Genomic DNA, 25,100 nt, shown 5'->3' with positions numbered 1-25,100 from the left:
AATTCTTAAAACCATGAATCATTAGTAGCATGTACTTAGTTGTGAAACTTTTATCACTCCTATATTAAGAATGAACAGTGGTAGAAGCATGTGCAGGTGTAAAAATCATGCAGTCTCATTAGTGTGTGTGTACTACTGTGTACGTTTATTATGTCATGAGGACTTTTTCTGTTTCTCTAAGTCTTTGTGCACATACAGAGAAACCTAGAAAGTTAAGAAAAAGTTTAGGTAATAAAATGTTCTTTAAAACTTGATAGAAAATTGGCAAATTTGGCAAATATTGATTTACCTTTAATTCTTAGTCTTGATGAAGGTAGAGTAAGAAATATTGTTAAAGGAATACATTGGCAGGTGGCAGTTCGTTCTTAGTACAGTTATGCCTGAAGCCAGATGTAGCATGGAGGTAGATTTCACATAAAGGCTGTATTGCATGTGCTGTTCTTCATAGAACTAGCACTGAAGAACTTACTAGTTCTTAAGGATTTCTTAATTGCCCAGGATGTGTACTGGTGATACTAAAGGTGTCCTAGTTTCTATACAAGGAACAAAGTGTCCATTGTTTGTTCTGTAGGCTGTGGGCCACACTTGTTCAGGTTAGCCTCCAGGGTAAACTGGGGTTGGTTCCTAATTAAGTTTTATTTGCTGTTCATTTTCTTTTGAGTTTCCCATATAGAGTAAATATATAGGTTAAGCATCAGTGCTTTCCCGTTTCTTTATGGAAGGCTTTCATTTAATTCTGTGAATGGCTACTTATTTGCTTTCCTATGCATTTCCAACAAAGTCATGTTGTCTATTTGTCTGAAATTCCTAAGCTACGTTTATAAAGCCTCCAAAAATGACAGACAGATAAAACCCTTCCTTTAACTTCCTTAAATGATCAAGAGAGCGCTAAGAACTTTCAAGTCCTTGGCCAAAAATAACATCTTCCTTACAGGGTTTAAATAAAAGTAGCACTTGATACATTTTGTTATCTGGATAAGCATGTGACAGTAGAAATATTTAAGTGGTATTTATTTCTTAGTAATTTGAGTTTTCAGATCTTTGTCTTAATTAGTGAGAAAGAACTGAGACATTTGTGCAAAGATTTGATATTCAGGAAGATAAAGACCTTGTCCTGAAGGAAACTATATTAACCAGAATTCCTCTCCATTTATCTAAGTTGCATTTACTGTTATTAAAACTAATTATTAAAACTAAGTGATATTCACTTCACTTGGACTAAGCAGCACTTTTTTAAAATATCAAACTTTTTAGTGATGTTTTGATCCCAAAGTTCTCATCACTATTTGACCTTCATGTGGCTTATTTTGTGAACAAAGTAAGTGAATTGTAGTAGTTTGAAGGTTCTAGAGGGTAAAAGTTATCCAATCAGTTGTTAATGCTGTATCTGGAAAACATGACACTTCCAAAAGCGCTAACTAGAAATTGCTGTGTGTGTGCTCCTGCTTTGTCTTTTGATTTGTTACATAGTGTTTAAGTGAAAGGAAATTATTCAGTTTTGTGCTAAATTTCCTAAATTGGTATTTCCATTCTCAGTTTTTTTTTCAGTGCAGGAGAAAGAAATTTACTGTTTCACTTAGATCAGTTTGGCCTAGGACGTACCACACTTTAATGCTTTTGTTTACCATTCTGTCACTAGAATGATGGCAATTAGGAATACTTAAAGAAGAACCCAGCTACTTACTCCAGTAATTGGGGGTGCTGCAGCCAGCAACTACATGAGGCACTGAGTCACATGGAGGTACATGTTTTGTTTTGTGCTAGAGATTGAACTCAGGGCCTTTGGCTTACTAAGCTTGTGCTGTGTAAGTGAACTATAGCCACAGGTTTTAAAAAGTGAGAGCACTATTTTTTGGGGGGAGAGGGGTGGTGGTGATGGTCCTAGGGCTTGAATTCAGGGCCTAGGAGTTCAAAGCTAGTTCTGTACCACTTGAGCCACAGCTTCTTTTCTGGCTGTGTGGGGGCGGGGGGCGGGGAATGGTCTCTCCTCCCTTGGCTAGCTTCTAATAGGAATCCTCAGGTCTCAGCCTCCTGAGTAGCTGGGATTTCAAGCATGAGGCAAGATCACTTTTTTTGTGCCAGTGCTGGTGGCTCATGACTGTAATCTTGGCTACTCAGGAGGCTGAGATCTGAGGTTTGAGGTTCAAAGCCAGCCCAGACAGGAAGGTCCAGGAGACTTTATCGCCAACTAACCACCAAAAAACTGGAAGTGGAGCTGTGGCTCAAATTGGTAGAATACGATCCTTGATCAGGAAAGCTCAGGGGCAGTGCCAGGCCCTGAGTTCAAGCCCTTATGATTAACCAAAAAACAAACAACAGCAAAAAACAGACGGTTTCCAACAGTGCATGAGGCCAGTTGATCACAGAAAAAGCCAGCAGTGATGCTGTAGCTGAAGTGGTCGAGTGCTAGCCTGAGCAAAAGGCGTTTAGGAAGAGTGCCCAGGGCTGACCAAAAAAAAAAAATCACTTTTCTTGTATCGTAGACGGAACCACAATTTTTTAATGTCTTTCAACATTTTGTGCATGGACTTAAGTTCAGTGTATATAATACTCTAGACAGAGTGTAAATAAAAACTGATTTTATACCTAAGTAGTCTTAATCTGGATCATATTATGAGTAGAATGCTCTATTACAATTTCATTTCAGTATAGGGTAGGCAGTTTTTAAGTATTACAAAAAAGCCAACCAGTGGCTTACTCCTGTAATCTTAGCTACTCAGGAGGCTAATATCTCCTAATGGAGGTTCAAAGCTAGCCAAGTTTGAAGAATTGGGAGACTCCATCTCCAATTAACCAGCAAAAAGCTGGGCTAAGTGGGGCTCTGGTGGCTCACATCTGTAAGCCTAGCTACTCAAGAAATCTGAGGATTGCAGTTCAAAGCCAACCTGGGTAAGAAAGTCCATGAGACTCTTCTTTCTTTCTTTTTTTTTTTCAAATTTTTTATTGTGATTGAGTGGTTATGTCATTTCCCAAATTTCACAGTATTGTGGGATAGTGATGCTTAGTTAAAGTCACAAACACATTCTAACTTTCCTGGAGCAAATTGTCTACCGTGGTCTATAACATTTATGAGTTCTATGAGCTTTGCTACAGCTATTTCTTCCACATTGGTGATATGTACATTTCTTTTGTTTTGCATAACATCAGCTGTTTCCTCTTTCCCACTTGTTCCCTCCCTCCCATCGCTGCCATTAAGTTGCTTAGTTCATTTTGGTCAATGTCCAGTGCAGCTGATGGGTCCCGCTGGTATATGTTTTTCCCTGATTCTCTCTAATTCTGTGTCATCTTCCTGGTTTCCCTCCGGTGTATATATATATACCATACATGTGATCAGCAGCATGGGGTTATTTAGTAGTGAGTCGACCAGATGAGTGGAAGTCCTTTGTTTCTTAAGTCCTGTTAATTTTGTCGTATCAACTAACATTTTGGATTTAACATCACTTATCAGGGAGACACCATATACCTTTTGTCTCTTTGCTCTTGGCTTACCTCGCTCAACATGATTTCTTCTAGCTCCATCCATTTCCCTGCAAAGAGACTCTTATTTCTAATAAACTGTTCAGAAAAGGCTGGAAGTAGCACTGTGGCTCAAGTGGTAGAGCACTAGTCTTGAACACAAAGAAAGAGGCTCAGGGCCAGTGCCTAGGCCCTGAGTTATAGCCCCAGAACTCCCCCCCCCCCAAAAAAAAAAAAAGCTGGGCATGATTTAAGTGGTAGTATTGGTATTATGCCAGCAGTGAGCAAGAAAGCGGAATGAGAGCATGATTTGGCCCTGAGTTGAAGCCCTGCTGGTACTGGCACAAAAGTGGCAAGGGGTGGGGGGAGGGAGTATTACAAGATAGAAATAGTTTGAAATTATGAACTTAAAACTCTGGAAATAACTTCATGTATTATTGCATTGATAAAAAATCTTTTCATTATGATTAATTCATTCTACCAAAGCAAGTCCTCTTGTCCTCTGATTTTCATTGCTTCACTTAATTTCGTATTTTTAACTTAAAGATCACACTTTATAGAGCTGCACATTTAAACTTGTTTCATGGCAGCATTGTATTTCATTGAATATGAGATGCCATTGGTGTAAGAAGCCATTCAGAATTAGAAAATGTCCAAATATCTGGCTAATTCTGAGATGTTAATAGTTAAAAAGGGTCATAGAATCAGAGAAATGTGAGATTTACTATTGAAACAGACATTCAGTTCAAAGAAAATGTATGAATATTACCATCATCCAATGAATTGGTTAGATTTTTCTGCGCACCTAAACTTTTATACACAATATTTTGTTGTTTTTCCTCACTATGTTCAGATGGGCTATATTATTTATGAGATTATTTATTAATGAAATGTTTCAGTGCCTTTTACCTTCTTTTAAATAAAATAGTATTTTTCTTTTTTAAAAATAGTTTACCTAATACAGGAGGGGAGAGCAAGTATCTTTATATTTAAGATAGCCAAAAACAAAACCCTGTGACCCCCCCCCCTTTTTTTTTTGTCAGTACTGGGGCTTGAACTCAGGGCCTGGGCGCTGTCCCTGAGCTTCTTTTGCTCAAGTCTAGCACTCTGCACTTGAACCATCGTGCCACTTCTGGCCTTTTCTGTTTATGTGACACTAAGGAATCAAACCCAAGGCTTCATGCATGCTAGGCAAGCACTCTACCACTGAGCCACATTCCCAGCCCTCCTTTTTTTTTTTTTGCCAGTACTGGGGCTTGAACTTAGGGCTTGGACATGTTCTGAGCTTCTTTTGCTGAAGGCTAGCACCCCACCACACGGAAGTGGCCACAGTGCCACTTCTGGCTTTTTCTGTGTAATTGGTACTGAGGAATCGAACCCAGGGCCTCATGCATGCTAGGCAAGCACTCTACCATTAAGCCTTATTTCCAGCCCCATGAACTATTTTTAAGTAATCATAGACAATACAGTGTAGCAGTAATTATGTTTCCTTAATTGCTCTTGCTGTGGTTTTATTTTACTTCTGTAAAACATCTTCTAAACCATAACTTTTAAGCTATAGGAACTAAATTTTTTCCTCTTATGTAAAAAAATAGTTGATCAGTATAACTTTGTATGGAGCTCTCAAAACAAGACACAGATACGGCAAAACGCCTGGAAGCCAGAAATTAAAATGAAGCAAATGGCACCGATTTCTTGCCTTTGGTGTGGGGGAGGGGTGTGCGTTGACTAGAGACACATAGGTATGGAAAGCAATCATTTTGAATGTGCTCTCGTGGGTTTCAGCCAGGAAATTGTAGAGCAGTATCACCCGGGGAACTTGAAAACTGTAGGAGAGTGGGCAGGAACACCAGTCTTACCAGTGAGGTGTACTCATGTGCATGCACACACATACTCACGAACTTCACCATTGGTTTATGTTGCATTGCGCCTTTAACCACAAAGAAAATCTTAAGTCCCTTTTACCTTTGGAGTATTTTGTAAAATAGTAACTCCAGATTTGGATTTGGGGTGGCAGCTGCTTTGTAAATCTTGGCATTTATACAGTCCGTACAACCAAAGCATAGTGTTTTCACTTCTAAAAAACTCCTTTAGGAATATTGCCTTTTTTTTTTTCTACTTGAATTCATAGGAAAAGTTTGGTGTTTAGTCTTTGACCCTGGTAGTAATGGCTAATTTGCAATTACTTGTACCTCATGAGAATTTGTAGCCTGATGGTAGGCCTTTTTTCTCTTCAAGTCTTCATTCAGATCCCTAAAGTAGACTCGCATACAGTTTAACCCATGGCAGATTGTGGTGCTGGTCTTGATACTTTTTTCAGTCCTTTTGCAAGTTACTCCCAGCATGGCCATGTTACCGCCTGATGCACACTGCTGGGGCCGAGTCCCCCCTACTGCTCTGCCAGAGGTAATCATTCTGTGATCAAGAATGTTGTATATTTGGGGGCTGGGAAGGTGGCTCAGTAGTAGAGTGCTTGCCTTGCATGCCTGAGGCCCTGGGTTCAATTCCTCAGCACCATATAAGCAAAAAGAAAAAAGCCGCAAGTGGCGCTTTGGCTCAAGTGGTAGAGCACTAGCCTTGAGCTGAGGGACAGCGCCTAGGCCCAGAGTTCAGGCCCCACGACTGGACCCCCCAAAAAAAAGAATGTTGTATATTTGAACAAGTAGTTTTTGTTTTTTTTAAATAATGATTGTTTATTGAGTGAGGTTTTTGTTATACATTTGCTAAGGTAATAGAGTTATTAGTAAGATCAGAGGACTTTTACTAAGATATTCTTTGAAGACGTAAAGGACAGCTGCTGTTTTAGGAAGTAGACCTTTCCTTGTGTGTTGGTTGAAATTGTTTTGAGCCTTTTAAATAGGAGGGGGTAGAATTTATTATAGTGTGGTCAGACCCAGTGTAATTGCAAGGAAGAGGTTTCCAAACAGCAACACTTCAATTATAGCCCTCTTTCTAAATATATTACTTTCTGAATCATTACCCCAGTGGTCTGCAGCCCCCGGCTTAACTGCATTTTTGTTACAGGAAAAGTTGTGCGGTAGAGACACTAATATTTTCATATTCGGATACAGCTGCTGTCCTCCATATCTGTTTCTAGAAATACCATACTTGGTAGGTGGATTTTGTAATCCTTGACAGATAGAACAAATGCAGATGCCAGTGACAGCCCAGCTCCTCATGTGTTTATTTGCACATGTATGCTCTCATCACCTAGACAGCCTTGCTGTCCTTCTCAACGATTGCTCTTTTGGAAGGGCAGGTGTTTCTGTGTGATCAGATCGGTGGGGTTAGTTTCTTGGGCTGCTGTAACAATATACCAAACACCACTTAGACAATAGAAAAATATTCTCTCAGAGTTTCAGGGCCTAAAGGTGGAAATCAAGATGTTAACAGAGCCTTGCTTTCCCTGAAGGCTCTAGAGAAAAAAAAAAATCGTCTCCTCCAAACTCCCGGCAGCCTTCATCAAGTGGTCTTCACTCCAGATCTTCCTGCATCATGGCGGGCCTCTTCTTGTGTGTCTAAACCTCATCTTCCTCAGTGCACACCTATCCCTGTATCTGGCAAGCACATTAGGGCACCAGGGCACTACAGAACAGAAGCCTGTGACTAATGTACAACTACCTTGACATCTAAGAGAACTGACCTGCTATCTGGACACGAGAGTGGAAGGACCAGACACTTGATAGACTGACAAACTACATCTGTGTGCTGCTCTATCTTACAATTTCTTTGGGTGTTACCACGAGTAAATTCAGATTCCTAAAAGACATCGTAAACCACTAAACAGGTTAGTTAGCACTATCTACCTTTTTAAAATGAATGGATGATGCCCATACTCTGTGTTTCTCATTAATTCTTGGTCTAGAGGAAAATTGTAAAGAACACCCAGTAAAGTTTAAATCCAATAAAGTGTAAAAATCTGAATTTTTCATTTAAAAAATAATAGGCTGAGAGGATAGCTCAGTGATAACAGCACTTGTCTAATATGAACGAAGACCTAATCACTACCCAAATACAAAAAGCGAGAGAGAAGGAGAGAGAGGCGGGGAGCAGGGGCACTCTCTTCCAGTGACGGTTTTAGAATTTGTTAAACAGAGCTTTCCATTTCACTCTAGATGGTGTTTCAAAAAGAACCGACCATGTTAAAGCATTTGCATTGTCTGCCCGCTAAACTTGTCTCTACTGTTGATTGCACCATCATTTTGCCATTTCAGTGGCTTATTAGAAGTGGGTTTTTTTTAATGTACCAAATAAATTCTCTATTATATAGCACTATAGCATTGTAACCTTAATACATTTCTCTACTGTTTTCAAAAGATTAATAATCAATTCCTCCTTTGATTAAAAAAAATACAACAGCTTCATGTCAGACTAAAAATCCAAGTTAACTATATGTACATAGAGGTCCTTTCTAAGTAGGTGTCTTTTAACAATGGCCCAGATGACTTTATAGAAAGTTCTATAGAAACTTGGGTTGAAAATTCTCCTAGGTTGAAGAGCGTCAAACAGTTTAAGCAGTGCTTGGCACTTGTAGCATTCACTATGACTATTGTGGACATCAGGCTCATTCAGTCAAACAGTTCTCATATAATTTATACACTTTTGAGTGTTGGCAAATGTAAAGCCAAGGTAGAAATTAAATTGCAGGGTTCTTGGAGTCACAGGGGTTTTTGTTTTGTTTTTAAGCTTCCTGTGCCTTCAAAGCCTAAACTCCACCTTGTTTATGTTGCCAGCCATGGGCACCTACCTTCCTACCTTTCCCGCTTGTCAGATGGGTTAGGCCAGAGGCAGGCAGCTTGCCACCAATCTGAGAGGCTGGCTGTGGTCTGGTGATGACAGAGCTTCCTTCCTTTTGTTCATTGTCTAAATATGTCCAGATAGTGGCAGTTGAGTGAGTTCCATCGTATAGTTAATTTTTCTTAACAGGAAGTTAGGTTCTTCCTGTAGGTTTTAAAAAAGCCTGATTTTTTTCAATGGAAAGGAAAGATTTTTTTTTTTGGGGTCCGGTCTTGGGGCCTGAACTCTGGGCCTGGGCGCTGTCCCTCAACTCTTCAGCTCAAGGCTAGCACTCTACCACTTGAGCCACAATGCCACTTTCGGCTTTTTTCTTTTTTCTTACATGGTGCTGAGGAATCAAACCCAGGGCCTCAGGCATGCAAGGCAAGCGCTCTACCACTGAGCCACCTTCCCAGCCCTGGAAGGATTTTTTTTCCCCCGTGAGTATTATTCATGCCAAAAAAAGTTCTTAAACACTAGAATAAATTGTGTTAATTACTTAAGTTGTGTGTGACTCAATCAATTGTATAGGAAATCATATTGAGTTTTTTTTGTTTTTTGACTGATCCTGGAGCTTCAACTCAGGGCCTGGGTGCTGTCCCTGAGCCTTTTTATGCTAAAGGCTAGCACTCTACCATTTGAGTCACAGCACCACCGCCAGCTTTTTCTGTGTAGTTTATTGGAGGTAAGAGTCTCACAGACTCTTCTGCCCAGGTTGGCTTCAAACCACAATCCTCAGCTCTTAGCCTCCTGAGTAGCGTAACTAGGATTATAGGTGTGAGACACCCATGCCCAGCAGAGAGAAAAAAAATTTTTGTCAGTCATGGGGCTTGAACTCTGGGCCTGGGCCCTGTCCCTCAGCTCTTCAGCTCAAGGTGCATCAAGGTGCACTCTCTACCACTTGAGTCACAGCACCACTTCCAGTTTTCTGGTGGTTTATTGGAGATAAGAGTCTTACGGAATTTCCTGCCCGGGCTGGCTTTGAACTGTGATCCTCGGATCTCAGCCTCCTGAGTAGCTAGGATAACTGGCGTGAGCCACCGATGCCCAGCACAACTTTAGTCTTTTGAAATAAGTAAGCACTGCAGGCAGTCTGTGCAGATGTGTAATGTGGGGTTTTAGATTTATCTATTCTAATTTTTGAATCTAGTTTATAAGACATAGTAGGGATCTTGGCCATTGGTAGTCACAAAATGCCACAACAGTGGTAATTGTCTTTTACATGTTAATTAGTTATTTAATTTCTTATCAAAACCTTAGAATCAAACACCTGGACTCTGGAGGAGATAGCGTAGAAAGTCAAGTATGGAAATAAACAATCTCTTCAGCTGGGTTAGGATGTCATTACCACATTGGTTATTTATTGACTGAACTTCTAGATGGAGAACTTCAAGTGGAGAGGAGAAATGCATAGTTACCTGCCCAGAATTCATTTTCCCAAAGCCTCCATACACTTGGTAAGGAAAATTTACAATCTCCATTTTAATTTATATGTTGTCTAAATTGTATCATGAGCCTGTGGATCTTCAGCTCAAGGTGCACTCTCTACCATCAGTAAGATCTGTTCAGCAGATGAAGTTTAAGAGAGATACAGTACTTCAGTCTCATGTTTAACAACATCAAATGTTTTGTTATTTTCTAGTTACTAGTTATTGGTCTCTTGAATCTCCTCGCGAGATCTTTGCAAAGACTTTTCATCTCTTAATTTTGTTGTTCAGAACTCGGGCTCCCCCTGGTGTGGGGAAGGCCTCTCCTACTTGGCTTGTCAACTTCAGAATAGAGTCCCTTTTCACCACTGACCATAGTCCTCCTACCCCACTCCTGCCTGACTGGGGTGACACATGTGTGGCACCATACCCCGCTTATTCTTTGCCAATCCCAGACCACCTCAGTCCTCTGCCTCTGAAGTAGCTGGGATTATAGTGGTGAACTGCTGTTGTGGCTCCGTTCTTCGTCTTTTTATTCCTCCTCGCCTGGAGTCAGCTTCTGGCCTCAGCACCACACGTGTTCTTTCTAGAGTCACTGGTACTGTTTACCAAATCCAGCTGGTGATGTTTACTTGGTCACTCAGCAGCATTTAATGCCAGTAATAACTTGTGGTTTATTATTATTCTCAAGTTTTTGGACAGAGGATATTCTCTCTTGAATCTGCAACTGAGGCTTTGTAGACCACTGTTTCCTGGGTCCCTCTCAGCCTCTCTTGCCCCCCTCCTTCATTTCCAGGACTTTCTGTGTGATTTTCCTTGATCACAGGTCACACCTCTGATACTTGGGTCCACCCAACTTTGCCCAGATGGTATCCACAAGAACCCAGGCATAACAACACTTTCTCTCACAGATTCCTGTTAACACACACACCAAATTAAAGAATTGTTTTCCTCTTCTCACTGCTTGGCACTAGAGTTCTTTCCGTGTTCCAAGCTGGACACCTGCAAGTCCCCCTGTGTGCCTGTGATGCATGGCCTCCATTCCTCGCCGTCTGCGCGTCTGTCCCGGCAGCTTTGCATCTGTGCTTCATCCCAACACTGGCCAGTGCGTCCCTCACAGCGCTTACCCAGAGTACACTTTTCCAGAATTTTCCAGGAGCGAGTGGCCCTTGGAGCCATGTTTGAATGGAGGACAAATGTTTGTTGGCCTCGCAGATCTGTGGGGTTGCACATGGGCCCATCTTAAGAGAGTTGGTGTGTAGGGTTAGGTGAGAAAATACCTGTAAAGCACTTAGAACAATTCCTTCCACATAGATAGCTACGCAAATGTTACTGTAGTGCCATTCTTATTGATACAGCAGTGCACATGGGTCTACCAAAAGGCCTTTACACGCACAGTAACTTCACAAGTAAAAACCAGGACCACTGCGCCTCATGCCTGAGGTGCTGGCTTCCTTGTGAGCTAGCAGCTTACCTCCTGGTAAGCACCACATAGCTCAGTGTTTTGACAAGATCTGCGGTCTCCAGTGCATTGTTGTTGCAGACTCATGCTTACCTTCTAGTCAGGTTCTCACCGTATGCCTTTTATTACAGTCTTTCCTTCTGGTCAAGTTGTTACCAGTGCCTTTATTACAGTCCTTGGCAGAAAAGTGCAGTTATTTGTTGGCTTTATCAGTGGGATCTTAGAAAGCCAAAAACTCTGATCTTATTTGGCAGTGAGGGTGGGGTTCGTGGCACACACTTAAAAATTGGTGAAGGAATGAAGATTCAAAAGAAATTAAGATACAGAAAAGTCATTTGCTGCACCAAGCCTTGGACAGCAACTTCATCAACACCTGGAAACTTGTTAGAAACTCTGAATCTCAGTCCCCTTCCAGATTTACTGAGTCCTGGGATTTGTACTTTTCCAAGCTTCACGAGCCAGCTTGAGAACTGTCTAGCACGTATCCATTTGTCCCACTTAATACAATTGTATATACTCAAGTCTTACATTTGTTGTTGGTAGAAGTTTTTTAATAGGTATTTTTTTTTAATATAACCATTAACAAAAGTCCTGGATGGTCTTTGCTTCTAAGATGGACAGGAGGTGACTGATTAACTACAAGTTCTCCTTGGCCCGTTGAAGAATTATGCCATTCATCTCTGATAGTATTTGTAAGAAGAGCCTGCAGGGAGTGTAATGATTCTTGTCTGAATATCTTCATGTACTAGTAGATTGCATTTTCATTGTCTTGAGTGGAAGAGGTTTAAATGGAGGGAGCATTTCCTGGACTGCTGGGCTGTGGTTGTGGGATTGGTTTTGTTTGTTTTGGTGGGCTTCTCCGAGTTTATCTTTGGACTCCTTTTGTTTAGTAGAAACTGGCAGTGTGCCCACATGGAGTGGATATGACTTAATAAAGCATGGAAAGCTTTTGAAAAAGGTGCCATTGTTAATGAGAGGAAAGGACCTCGCCACATGAGGAAGCGTTGGTATTTATATTTACCATAAGCACTGCTGGCCCAAGCACATTACACAGTGTGTGATCTGCAAATGAGAAAGTGCAGACCGTGGACCCTCTTTTGCCTTTTCTTGGTGTGTGTACCTATGTGTGTGTATACATATGGGTGTGCATACGCACGCACGTGTCTATGTGTTTACTAGTCCTAGGGCTTGACCTCAGGACCTAGTCTCTGTCCCTGAACTTTTTTGACCAAAGCTAATGCCCTCCCACTTGAGCCATAGCTCTAGCCTTCTGGCTTTTTGGTGATTAATTGGAAAGTCAGACTTTTCCTTGCTAAGCTGGCTTTGAACCATGATCCTCAAATCTCAGCCTCCTGAATAGCTAGGATTACAGGCGTGGGCCATCAGCACCCAGCTAATATGCCTATCAGATTCTAAACAAGGCACAGAGGAAGTAAACTCTATACTGTAAAGTAATTTCAAGGTGCCAATGTCATAAGACACAGAACCAGAGCTTGTGTGGGCAAAGTAATTCCTTTCTTCTCAGCTGTGACTTTGGTGCCTGTTACTTATGCAGGTAGGAAACACTGATTGACTTCTGTAATCTGCAGTGCTGTAGAGCATCATGGGAGGCTGGCAGCAACAAGAAAATCAATAGTTTCCATTTAAGGACTTTCCTGAAGGGCAAAGGCAGTTCACTAAGTGCAGCACCAGGGCCTCGGGATAGTTCTGATGGATGAGAACTACTCAGGCATTTGTTTAATATGAATGCATCCATGTTCACTGGGGTAGAATTTGTGCTGTGAAGCATGATCGTGTGGCAGCTGTCCATCAAGCCATTTCTGTATGGGAAGGGATTGGAGAGGCTAGAAATCCTGTGTAACACTCTGGCCTGCATGGACGTGGATGGTTGCAGGTGAAGTGGATATGAAAAAAGGAGTCGCAAGGCAGGTTGAACATGGACATGTGCTTCTGTCAGTCGGGTTTGGGATTGGGGCTGGGCCTTGCTGGGCTGTTACCTTGGAGTGGAGAATGGGTGACAGGCATTCCACAGTGGGTACGGACTAAGTAGCAGAGCAAGGAGAACAGAAGTGGCCTCAGAGTCAGCCGTCAGCCACCAGTGCCCAGCCCACACTGGTTTTTAAAAGGACATTTCCAGTGGCCCATACCGTACATGGCATCTTATTCTCAAGTGGCAGCCAAAGGGACATTAAGTAATCTGATGTTTGGGGACCAGTCTTGTGCTATTTCTTACTGTGCAAGCAATTGCTTTCTAGGGTTTCCCTCTGAAAAGCTGGGTGCTAATTTACAGGGGAAAAAATGGAGCATGTGTAATTGTTCTGTTTTTTTTTTTTTGGGGGGGGGTCCGGTCATGGGGCCTGAACTCTGGGCCTGGGCACTGTCCCGCAGCTCTTCAACTCAAGGCTAGCGCTCTACCACTTGAGCCACAGCGCCACTTCTGGCTTTTTTCTTTTTGCTTATGTGGTGCTGAGGAATCGAACCCAGGGCCTCATGCATGCAAGGCAAGCGCTCTACCACTGAGCCACCTTCCCAGCCCCTGTAATTGTTCTTTATGTACAAGTGCTCCTACAAAACTTTTGTCAAATGAATTGTCTGTCCTATTTGTAAAAAAATTGAGTGATTAAAGAGCCTAGAATTCTTAACAAAAAAAAAAAGTAACAGGAATTCTAGCTCTACAGCACTGAGGAGTGAGGGGAGGCTGCCTGAGAGGCCGTGTCTGGAGCAGGGTGTGAGGACAGATCGGGGGTCACTAGGGGCAGGGTGTGAGGACAGATCAGGGGTCACTAGGAGCAGGGTGTGAGGACAGATCTGGGGTCACTAGGAGCAGGGTGTGAGGACAGATCAGGGGTCACTAGGAGGAATTTACCTGGGTAGAAATTCCACCCTGGACCCTCAAGCTGCTCTCTAGTTTTCTTGACCTTAGATTGTATCTCTAAACTGAGACTTAGCTTCTTATTATTTGACTCACAGCAAATTAATACTTCACAGAAAGACAATGAATTTGTTTATTTGTTGGTTTTAGTTGGGGTTGGGAATGGAGCGTAGGAAGGTTTATTCCCCTTGGATGTAACATGTAACTTTTCGTTCCATTTTCTTGGAGACATGGAAACTAAGATGTCTTGTAATCCGGTCACCGTGACCTTTCTTCCTCTGTAGAGCAGTAGGAGGAAAAGTTAACAGTAGAAACTAGGCAGTTTATTTGTCATCAAATTAGTCTGTAAGCTGAGGCTGGATTTGTTTAAAAGAGGGAGAAACAGCACTATTGTGCAGTGCACTGGGGGAGTTCTGAGCAAAGGTGCAGCCTATTTTCTTCCTATAAAAGTCTCTTTAAGAAAAGAAGCATGTGTTATAGTTAATGGGATTTCAGGACTCCATCGTAATGAATGCAGATTGATAATACATGGGACTACATAGGGCAGTTGTTTGTAGACTGTTAACTCAGTATGCCTTTAAATAAGAAGTGGCTAACACAGATTGCTAACACAGAAGGTATTTAAAACCTTGTGAAAGATCTGACCAGCACATTCCCAAGTAGAAAGGATTTTGAAACATGCTTGTTGTCAAGAATAAAATGTGGCTGAACATGGTGGCCAATGCCCACAATCCCAGTTGGATTTCAAGTTTGAGCCTGGGCTTTATGGCAGCAAGAATAAGTTGAAAAATAGGAAATGCTCCTACCACAGCATTGTTACCAGGTGGAAAAAGGGAAGGCAAAAATCAGAAGTCACTTTGACTTTCAAATCTGCCGTAATAACTGCACTGTGATTAAAATTGTGATTAAAATCTGAAGGGTGTGCTGTGAAACTCAAAATGGAGCTGTGGCCATGAAATGTGGCTATAGTGACATGAATGCATTAGCTGAACCGAAGCCATTTTGAGTCCTTTAGAAGGATAACCTCTCACACCTTTAGCACCGTTAACTTGTTTTACCTGCTATTGGATCCATCCTCTTTGGAGTGTACTGTGACCCTTCAAGTTCTTCATTTGACTCAGTCTTACCTCGAATCTCCAGATGTCTCAAGAGTCGGCACCATGGGTTGCCCAGACCAGCTTTGAATTCATAATCCTCCTGCTTTCTGCCTCTAGAGTTGCTGGCATGTACCACCAAGCCAACTTTGAATCTCTGTATTTTTCTAAAACAAGGCCTAACTATATTGCCCAGAATGGCCTCAAACTCCTGGCCTTAAGCTAAGTGCATAGCAGCTGGGACTCCATGCATATAGTTTTAGTTTTTAAAGCTCCTAGTTTGGAGTACTGTGAGGGTCCTGTCCTTTTGTGATCTCCAGCTGAATTTTGCCATTGTCACGGGGTTTGGGTGGTGTGGCAGAACTTGCCAGAAAATGTGAGACGTAGTTTCCCAAAGAAATGAATTCTATTCAGTTAAATGTTTTTCAAGTACTATTTTCAAATAGAAGGAAGTCATTTTCTGGAGTAGCAGTTTGACATTGTAACACACACGTAGAATTGAGGCCATAGCTCCACCTGGTTTTGCTTTCTTCCTGACTCCCCTATTCCAATTTATCTCTCCCCAGACTAGTTGCTAGGCTGAAAATTCATGTTGTGGAATTCCATCCAGCTGCTGCTGCTGTTTGAACTATATTGTCAAAAAGTAAGGTGGTGGGGGGGGGCTGTAAGGCATCTCTCAAGTACAGTATTTTAGAACCTTTCAATTTATGTGTAAAAGCAGAGTTTTCTATTTCTGAATTGTGATCTTACTGCCATCTTGGTCCTGCTGAGAAATTCTGTCCCGAGCACAGGACTTGTTCTCTGAGTAGCTTGAGGGCTGCCACACATGACTGGTCCTGTGATACCACATGCTTCATGCTTACTAGTTTCTTCCTGAGACAAAGCTTTTGAATTTATTCAACACTAGCTTCCACCCGTGGAGGAGGGTGCCTTTCTGCTCAGAGTTTACCAGCAGGATTAATTTTTGAACTGACATGAACTCTTGGTTTCTTCGTGTTCTGTAATACTATATTTGTGGCCTACTTCAGTTGGAATTTTTGTAGAGAGAGATTTCTTTATGAACAGCAAAAGTTTCCAAAGGAAACATGTCTGAAAATGTACTTGGGGAGAAAAGTGCATGTCAGGATTTTCTCTTTCTACCAGTAGAGGTCACTGTGCCACCATGGAAGGAAACAGAGCTGCCCCCTGCGGCTCACAGATGATATCATCAGTCAATCTGGGAATTTATTACACACCCCACAACACACACACACACACATAGTACACACTAGCACAGTACACACTAACATAGCCGCTGTCTGTTGTCATCCAAGAGTCATTGCTATTGTCTGTCACATATCCTGATGGATAAATTCATTGGAGACACAGCACATCTTCCCCCAGTGTCTTTAGATGTCAACTAAGTCACAATCTCAACAGACATTATGATTTCACAGGTAAAAATATTGAATCTCAGAGTTTGAAAGACCATTAACTTTCATCTAATTCATCCAATGAAGTAGGCTAGGGAGACCTATTTTATCATTTAATTTGCTATCTACACTGGACTTCTGCTTATTAAAACTATATTGGGGCCAGGTGCTAGTGGCTCATCCCTGTAATCCTAGCTACTCAGGAAGCTGAGACTAGAGTATTAGGGTTCCAGGCCAGCAAGGGTAAGAAAGTCTGTGAGATTTTCATCTCCAATTAACCGCCAAAAAGTCAGAAGTGGAGTTGTGGCTCAATTGATATAGTGCTAGCCTTGAGTGAAAGAGCTCAGGGACAGCACCCAGGCCCGAGATTTCAAACACCTGGACCAGCACCAAAAATGACACCAAAAACCTATATTGGGTTTGTAGAATGCCTGCCTAGCAAGTGCAAGGCTCCAAGTTCAATCCCTAGGACTGCCAAAAACAACATAAGGAAATAAACCTGTGCATTACACTTCTGAGCATAGCAACAGGATTTCATAGAACAGTATTCTGTAAGGCTACCTTCAGAGATGTATTTGCTAATCACAGGAATACTTAATACGAAACAGTGCTGGTTGACGATGAAATCTAATAGTGTTGGTAGAAATTATACTTCTCTGTGTCCCTGAGGGAGTCCACTTTGGGCAAGTAACTTGATTGCTTTGTGCTTCCATTTCTCCATTGTGTGAGAGCGTTTGTAAAGCACATTACAGTGTGGTATCATAGAGATAGCCGGGCATGTGGAAATGCCCCAAGTATCTGGCAGCTGTTGTTATTATTGTCAGTATTCATCCTTAAAAGAAGTGTCCTAGACAGTATCTGGAAATGGAAATGGGGGGGGTGCTACTTAGAGCTAACTGGACATCCTGTATTTCATCTTGCATTTTTAGTTTAAAACCTACAATTGTAGCCGGGAGCTGGTGACTCATGCCTGTGATCCTAGCTACTCAGGAGGCTGAGATCTGAGGATCACGGTTCAAAGCCAGCCCGGGCAGGAAAGTCTGTGAGACTCTTATCTCCAATAAACCACTCAGAAAACCAGAAGTGGTGCTGTGGCTCAAGGGTAGAGCGCTCGCCTTGAGCTGAAGAGCTGAGGGACAAAAGTAGGATTGCAGTTGAGGAGAGCACTGAGGGCTGGTGTGCCTGCATGCATTCACCCTAGAAGACACAAGGGATTGCCTCGGGCCTGCCACCTGTTTTCCAGCATCTCTGGCAGGGACTGTGGCTCTCACGCTCTCCTCCTCTCACCCGCACGGGCCATGAGGACCCGGCTGTATAAACTGTTACCTAAGTTATATCAAGACAAAGAATGGAAACCCATTGTTGAAAAAATACTTTACCCATCAAATGTTATATCAATCAACTTGAAACTTTTTACTAGCTTTCAGCTCTGACACACAAGCATCTTCTCCTTCTGATTTCTCTCTTTGCCATGTTCTTAGTTATAAGGATTTTAGAAAGATGACGGTTGACCACAAAATTTATAGACTCTTGTTTTTTACTTAAGATCATTGATTTTGATAGATTTAAGGAATACAATGTTTTATTTGTTTCTGTGGCCATACCTACCTGGTTAAGTTCTGATCCACAGCATTTTCAGTTTTCCTGGTGCTCTTAGTTTGATTTAATTGAATTTGTAGAGAGATTTTTATTTATGAGAACTTAAAAATTTTCTGTACTTCTCCACAAAGAATGTTAGTCTCTGTGCCCAAGTTCGAAGCTCCCGTGGGAGCTCCCGGGAGTTCTGAGTCCTGCAGGGCTTTGCCTGCCATCTTCCCAGCAGCTGGCTGTGACAGTTGGAAGTCACTTTCAGTGCCTGTCCTTTGGGTCTCAATAGCCAGTTTAAATAGGAAACATATCCTGATATGATTTTTAGTTGAAGGCATTTGCATTCAGGATCTTTTGCATAAGGAATAAAGTGAGTATACTGTGACTAAGATCCAATTTTGCTAATGATGTTTTGGTAAAGTTTTGGTAAGGGGTATAGGAAATATTTGAGTACAATTCCGGTATAAACTCAAAATACAACCATAATAGCTGTAAATCTGAATTAGCTGAATTGTGATACCTAGTTCAGAAAGTTAAGGTATATAATAGTGTCATTCTCACAGATCACATTTACCTGTGAGTTCTGAAGTATAATAACTACATATTCTAACAAAACCACTCATGACAAAAGTGATCAAGAAACAGATTTTACAAATAGCAGGGTAGGCCTTGGAATTCTACCACATGCATGATAGCTTGTACTGGTGATTGAATCTATTGTCGCTTAGAAGTATTTACTCTTAATTAGTTTACTAGATAATTTCTTTCCGCTGGTTATGGTAGATTCTTTATCAGTTGGGGAACTATGAGTCATCGTTTTTTAACTGCACTATCGATATCTGTGAGCTAGTTTGATACTACTAGGATACTACTTTCCATCTCTGATGCTGAACAGAATGCCCGACCTTGCCTTTGTGTTGGTGAACATTGGTTGAATTGAAATTAAATAGTCTGTTGAGGTGTTCATATTCAATACATTTAAGAAACAAAAAATTTTAATTTCACTTTACATGTTAAGAAGTATAGAGTATTTCAGTGGATCATCAACACAACTAGTATTTTTAGAAATATTTTCTCAAAAAATTCTAGCCTAGCACCAGTGGCTCATACCTAGAATTTTAGTGACTTTTAGGAAGCTGAGATCTGAGTGTTACGGTTCTGAGTCAGTCTGGGAAGACACATCTATGAGATTTTTATTTCCAATTAACCAGCAAAAAGCTGGAAGTGGAAGTATGGCTCAGGTGGTAGAATGTTAGCCATGAGCAAAGAAAGCCAAGCAAGAATGTGAGGTCCTGAGTTCAAGCCCAGATGTTGGCAAAAAAATATTAATAAAGTCAGGGATTTTTTCTATTAAAAAGGTTTTTTTTTCTCTTAAAATTCATACTAATATACTCACCTCTTTACACATAGTTGTTATAGAAATGAGAAAAAATAAGCCAGATGCCAGTGGTCCGAGCCTTGAAATACTAACTACTTGAAAGACTAACATCCAAAACAGTTCACAAGACCACGTCTCAAACCCATAGCTGGACATGGTGAAATATGCTTCATCTCAGATTGAGAGGTTGAAATTGGGAGGTTTCAGTTCTGGGACAGTCTGGGCACAGAAGTCCTCGAGACTATCCCTGACCTTACCCTTTGGGGCTTTTTAAGCCTGTTACACAAATAACACTGTCTCTGCATTGGGGAACTTTTCTGCCACTATTTTGTTGAATAGTTTCTCAATGACATTTTTATTCTTCCTCATCTGTGCTTATAATTCTCAAGTTTCCTCTTTTGACAATCTGAGAAGTCTTGTAAGTCTCCTTGGTATGGTGTGTGTGTGTGTGTGTGTGTGTGTGTGTGTGGTGTGTGGTGTGTGTGTGTGTGTGTCAGGTCCTGGGGCAGTCTCCTTGGTATGGTGTGTGTGTGTGTGTGTGTGTGTGTGTAAGAGTGAGTGTATGTATGAGAGAGTGAGAGAGTGTGTGTGTGTGTGTGTGTGTGTGTGGTGTGTGTGTGTCAGGTCCTGGGGCTTGAACTCAGGGCCTGGGATCTGTCCCTGAGCCTCTCTGTGCTCAAAGCTAGTGCTCTACCACTTCAGCCACAGCACCACTTCCAGCCTTTTTATCTGGTACTGAGGAATCGAACTCAGGGCTTCATGCATGCTAGGCAAGCACTCCACCACTAAGCGACATTTCTAGCTCCATATGTATTTTTCAGTGTCTTTTGACTGACCTAATTCCTCTGCTTCCTCTTCACTCTCAGAACCTTCTTTTCAAGTTCCTTTTCTGTTGTGTTATCTAGTCTCTCACTTGAGTTTTACATTTGGGCAATCAGACTCTTCATTTTCTAGGATTTCAATTTGGTTTCTATCTCTTTATTGATTCCCTCATGTCCTGTATTGCCTTTTTTTAGTTTGTTTAATTTGTTTGAATTTTCTTTGTATCCATTTTTTTTCAAACATCTGTTCCTTTATTTCATTACCAATCCTTCCTTTTTCACCCCCATCACTGTTTTGCTGAACTCATGGTTCAGACTTTCTACCTCTTCACTCAAGTCCTTCACATTACCGGTTTTTGAGGGAGACACCTTGCCTTATTCATTCATGAATATCATGATCTTTCACTGAGCTGGTTGCATTTGGGGTTAGCATTTGTTGAGGTTTTCATCTCTTGTCTCAGTTGACGATTTCTTGCTGCTTCCTTGGGGAGTGATGGGGGTGGGGGGTGCTGTGAATCGACAAGGTAGGTTTTGATTGACAAGTAGTTGATTCCAGTGCTCAAGACACTGTGTATGAGGCTCTTCTCCACACATGACGAGGACTCTGGTTTCATAGTCCATTGCAGGTGGTAACCCACAGCCTTGGGTTTCTACTGAGTTCTAATGAAGATGAGTCACTGCTATGGCTGCACGATTTTTAGGTAGATAGGAAGCAAGATGTCCTTTCATGCTCTAGGTGTCCTTCCTTAACCAGGACAGTGTGGGGAAAGAAAGGGAGAAGAGGTAGTTCCATTGTAATAATACTAGATGTTTGGCTACGTAGGGTGAGGCAGTATGTGGGGGCTAAGCTATGAAGGACAGCTTAATTGGAAGGTGGAGTGAGGAAAGTAGAAAATAATTTAGTTAATATATGGGGTTACTAAAAGACAGGTGGTTAGATTCAGGAGTGCGATAGAAGATTGTATGGACAGGGGTTACAGGTCTGTGCTTGAATGTATTAAGATGTACATAGTAAAGGTTTCATCTGGACATTTCCCTACATGCACATGATGTACTTAAGTGATGATCTTAACCATAAGCATTCCTGTAGTGTAACCCTTCGAACCTGCCTGCCTCCTGTCTTCAGCATCTCTCCTTCTGATGATATGTCCTGTGTGCCTTTGTCTCATTCAGCTGCCTGCCCTCAACATTCCTCTAATCTTAAGTATAGCTTAAGACCCAAGCTATGTAAGTGAAAATCATCTTAATCACATTGCTTAAAGTGAAGCGTGACCAAACATCCTGTTTCCCACCCTGTCCCGCAGTGCCTCTTGTCTTCCATAGTCATGGTATTTTGTAACTAGTGAACCGGGTGAATGTGCTAGCTTGCAGTAGTGTTGTACAGCCTGACTTAGAAAGGAGGCAGAGTGGGCAGACTGCAGGTGCATGTCCTCAGACTGTGGCCTTGCTAATCTGCCGCCTCCCCGGTGGAAGGCAGAGCGCAGTTCTGGTTTATGTCAGGAGGACGGACGCCGGGGACCCAGTACCCTGGACAGCTTTCCACCTTGGGCCTTGTCCCAGGATCCCTGGGGAGCCATTGGCGTGGAGGCAGCAGTGAACAAGACAGTTAATCCTGCCCTGCGGAGGCAGCAGGAATGATCCGCACTTGACTGTCTATCTGTGTGAATCAGGCACTGGAAGGCTTCTTGCCTGTTTTATGAGTCAAGGATGAAACTACATAAGCCTGGTGTGCAGGAGAAGTTCATGTCCCTAACGCACCTGTGCTGGGTCGTGAGGTTCAGTGTGGTGTTGCTGTGTGTGGAGTGCCTGATGCATTCTCTCGGGGTATCACAGAACCTCCATCGCTACGAGTGCTGGAGAAAGAGCAAGCTTTCAAAATCATTCCCACAACTAGACAAGGTACATAAAATAAACACCTGACTTCTTTATAGCCTCTCGTGTAGGCCCTGTAACTATTCCTGTAGACATTCAGCAAAAGCGCGAGTGAAGTAATCAGGCTCCACACAGCCGATCTGTATGGGGCAAGGGAGGGTGTGAGGGGCCAAGCTGGGGAGACCGGGAGGTCATGGTGGAGGTGAAGCCAGTCCTGGAGCCTGTAGAGAAGGCCTCTGGGTCTTGAGTGTGTGAGTAGTGATGAGCCTCCCAGGGCTTTGCACATGTTTACCAGCAGACAGCAGGAGAGGGTCTAGGGATGTCTTACAAAGTGGTATTGGAAATCCAGTGTGATGTATGTAGTAGAGAGTCCAATCAGGCTCATCTCATCTCTTAAGAATGCTGGCCAGGGCTGGGAAGGTGGCTCAGTGGTAGAGCGCTTGCCTTGCATGCATGGGGCCCTGGGTTCGTTTCCTCAGCACCACAGAAACAAAAAGAAAAAAGCCGGAAGTGGCGCTGTGGCTCAAGTGGTAGAGCGCTAGCCTTGAGCTGAAGAGCTGAGGGACAAAAGTAGGATTGCAGTTGAGGAGAGCACTGAGGGCTGGTGTGCCTGCATGCATTCACCCTAGAAGACACAAGGGATTGCCTCGGGCCTGCCACCTGTTTTCCAGCATCTCTGGCAGGGACTGTGGCTCTCACGCTCTCCTCCTCTCACCCGCACGGGCCATGAGGACCCGGCTGTATAAACTGTTACCTAAGTTATATCAAGACAAAGAATGGAAACCCATTGTTGAAAAAATACTTTACCCATCAAATGTTATATCAATCAACTTGAAACTTTTTACTAGCTTTCAGCTCTGACACACAAGCATCTTCTCCTTCTGATTTCTCTCTTTGCCATGTTCTTAGTTATAAGGATTTTAGAAAGATGACGGTTGACCACAAAATTTATAGACTCTTGTTTTTTACTTAAGATCATTGATTTTGATAGATTTAAGGAATACAATGTTTTATTTGTTTCTGTGGCCATACCTACCTGGTTAAGTTCTGATCCACAGCATTTTCAGTTTTCCTGGTGCTCTTAGTTTGATTTAATTGAATTTGTAGAGAGATTTTTATTTATGAGAACTTAAAAATTTTCTGTACTTCTCCACAAAGAATGTTAGTCTCTGTGCCCAAGTTCGAAGCTCCCGTGGGAGCTCCCGGGAGTTCTGAGTCCTGCAGGGCTTTGCCTGCCATCTTCCCAGCAGCTGGCTGTGACAGTTGGAAGTCACTTTCAGTGCCTGTCCTTTGGGTCTCAATAGCCAGTTTAAATAGGAAACATATCCTGATATGATTTTTAGTTGAAGGCATTTGCATTCAGGATCTTTTGCATAAGGAATAAAGTGAGTATACTGTGACTAAGATCCAATTTTGCTAATGATGTTTTGGTAAAGTTTTGGTAAGGGGTATAGGAAATATTTGAGTACAATTCCGGTATAAACTCAAAATACAACCATAATAGCTGTAAATCTGAATTAGCTGAATTGTGATACCTAGTTCAGAAAGTTAAGGTATATAATAGTGTCATTCTCACAGATCACATTTACCTGTGAGTTCTGAAGTATAATAACTACATATTCTAACAAAACCACTCATGACAAAAGTGATCAAGAAACAGATTTTACAAATAGCAGGGTAGGCCTTGGAATTCTACCACATGCATGATAGCTTGTACTGGTGATTGAATCTATTGTCGCTTAGAAGTATTTACTCTTAATTAGTTTACTAGATAATTTCTTTCCGCTGGTTATGGTAGATTCTTTATCAGTTGGGGAACTATGAGTCATCGTTTTTTAACTGCACTATCGATATCTGTGAGCTAGTTTGATACTACTAGGATACTACTTTCCATCTCTGATGCTGAACAGAATGCCCGACCTTGCCTTTGTGTTGGTGAACATTGGTTGAATTGAAATTAAATAGTCTGTTGAGGTGTTCATATTCAATACATTTAAGAAACAAAAAATTTTAATTTCACTTTACATGTTAAGAAGTATAGAGTATTTCAGTGGATCATCAACACAACTAGTATTTTTAGAAATATTTTCTCAAAAAATTCTAGCCTAGCACCAGTGGCTCATACCTAGAATTTTAGTGACTTTTAGGAAGCTGAGATCTGAGTGTTACGGTTCTGAGTCAGTCTGGGAAGACACATCTATGAGATTTTTATTTCCAATTAACCAGCAAAAAGCTGGAAGTGGAAGTATGGCTCAGGTGGTAGAATGTTAGCCATGAGCAAAGAAAGCCAAGCAAGAATGTGAGGTCCTGAGTTCAAGCCCAGATGTTGGCAAAAAAATATTAATAAAGTCAGGGATTTTTTTCTATTAAAAAGGTTTTTTTTTCTCTTAAAATTCATACTAATATACTCACCTCTTTACACATAGTTGTTATAGAAATGAGAAAAAATAAGCCAGATGCCAGTGGTCCGAGCCTTGAAATACTAACTACTTGAAAGACTAACATCCAAAACAGTTCACAAGACCACGTCTCAAACCCATAGCTGGACATGGTGAAATATGCTTCATCTCAGATTGAGAGGTTGAAATTGGGAGGTTTCAGTTCTGGGACAGTCTGGGCACAGAAGTCCTCGAGACTATCCCTGACCTTACCCTTTGGGGCTTTTTAAGCCTGTTACACAAATAACACTGTCTCTGCATTGGGGAACTTTTCTGCCACTATTTTGTTGAATAGTTTCTCAATGACATTTTTATTCTTCCTCATCTGTGCTTATAATTCTCAAGTTTCCTCTTTTGACAATCTGAGAAGTCTTGTAAGTCTCCTTGGTATGGTGTGTGTGTGTGTGTGTGTGTGTGTGTGTGTGGTGTGTGGTGTGTGTGTGTGTGTGTCAGGTCCTGGGGCAGTCTCCTTGGTATGGTGTGTGTGTGTGTGTGTGTGTGTGTG

At 41.9% G+C, this 25,100-nt stretch overlaps 1 protein-coding gene across 4 annotated transcripts in view; it reads left to right on the top strand.

Moving 5' to 3' along the window:
* The window catches only part of Scaf8 (SR-related CTD-associated factor 8), a 128,321-nt gene that overhangs the window by 45,478 nt on the left and 57,743 nt on the right, over nucleotides 1–25,100 (top strand). The window contains exons 20-21 of one of the 4 annotated variants that reach the window (XR_001175473.1): nucleotides 1,640–1,741; nucleotides 9,612–9,689. The exons of 2 other annotated variants lie outside the window; for them this stretch is intronic. The gene's annotated coding sequence lies outside the window, so the exon portion shown is untranslated. The remainder of the gene's footprint in view (nucleotides 1–1,639; nucleotides 1,742–9,611; nucleotides 9,690–25,100) is intronic. One more of the 4 variants, XR_001175475.1, reaches the window with a different exon arrangement.

The sequence above is a fragment of the Dipodomys ordii genome, unplaced genomic scaffold (genome assembly GCF_000151885.1).
Source record: "Dipodomys ordii isolate 6190 unplaced genomic scaffold, Dord_2.0 Scaffold98, whole genome shotgun sequence".
In the NCBI taxonomy this organism is placed as follows: Eukaryota; Metazoa; Chordata; class Mammalia; order Rodentia; family Heteromyidae; genus Dipodomys; species Dipodomys ordii.
This window is presented reverse-complemented; position numbering and strand designations above follow the sequence as displayed.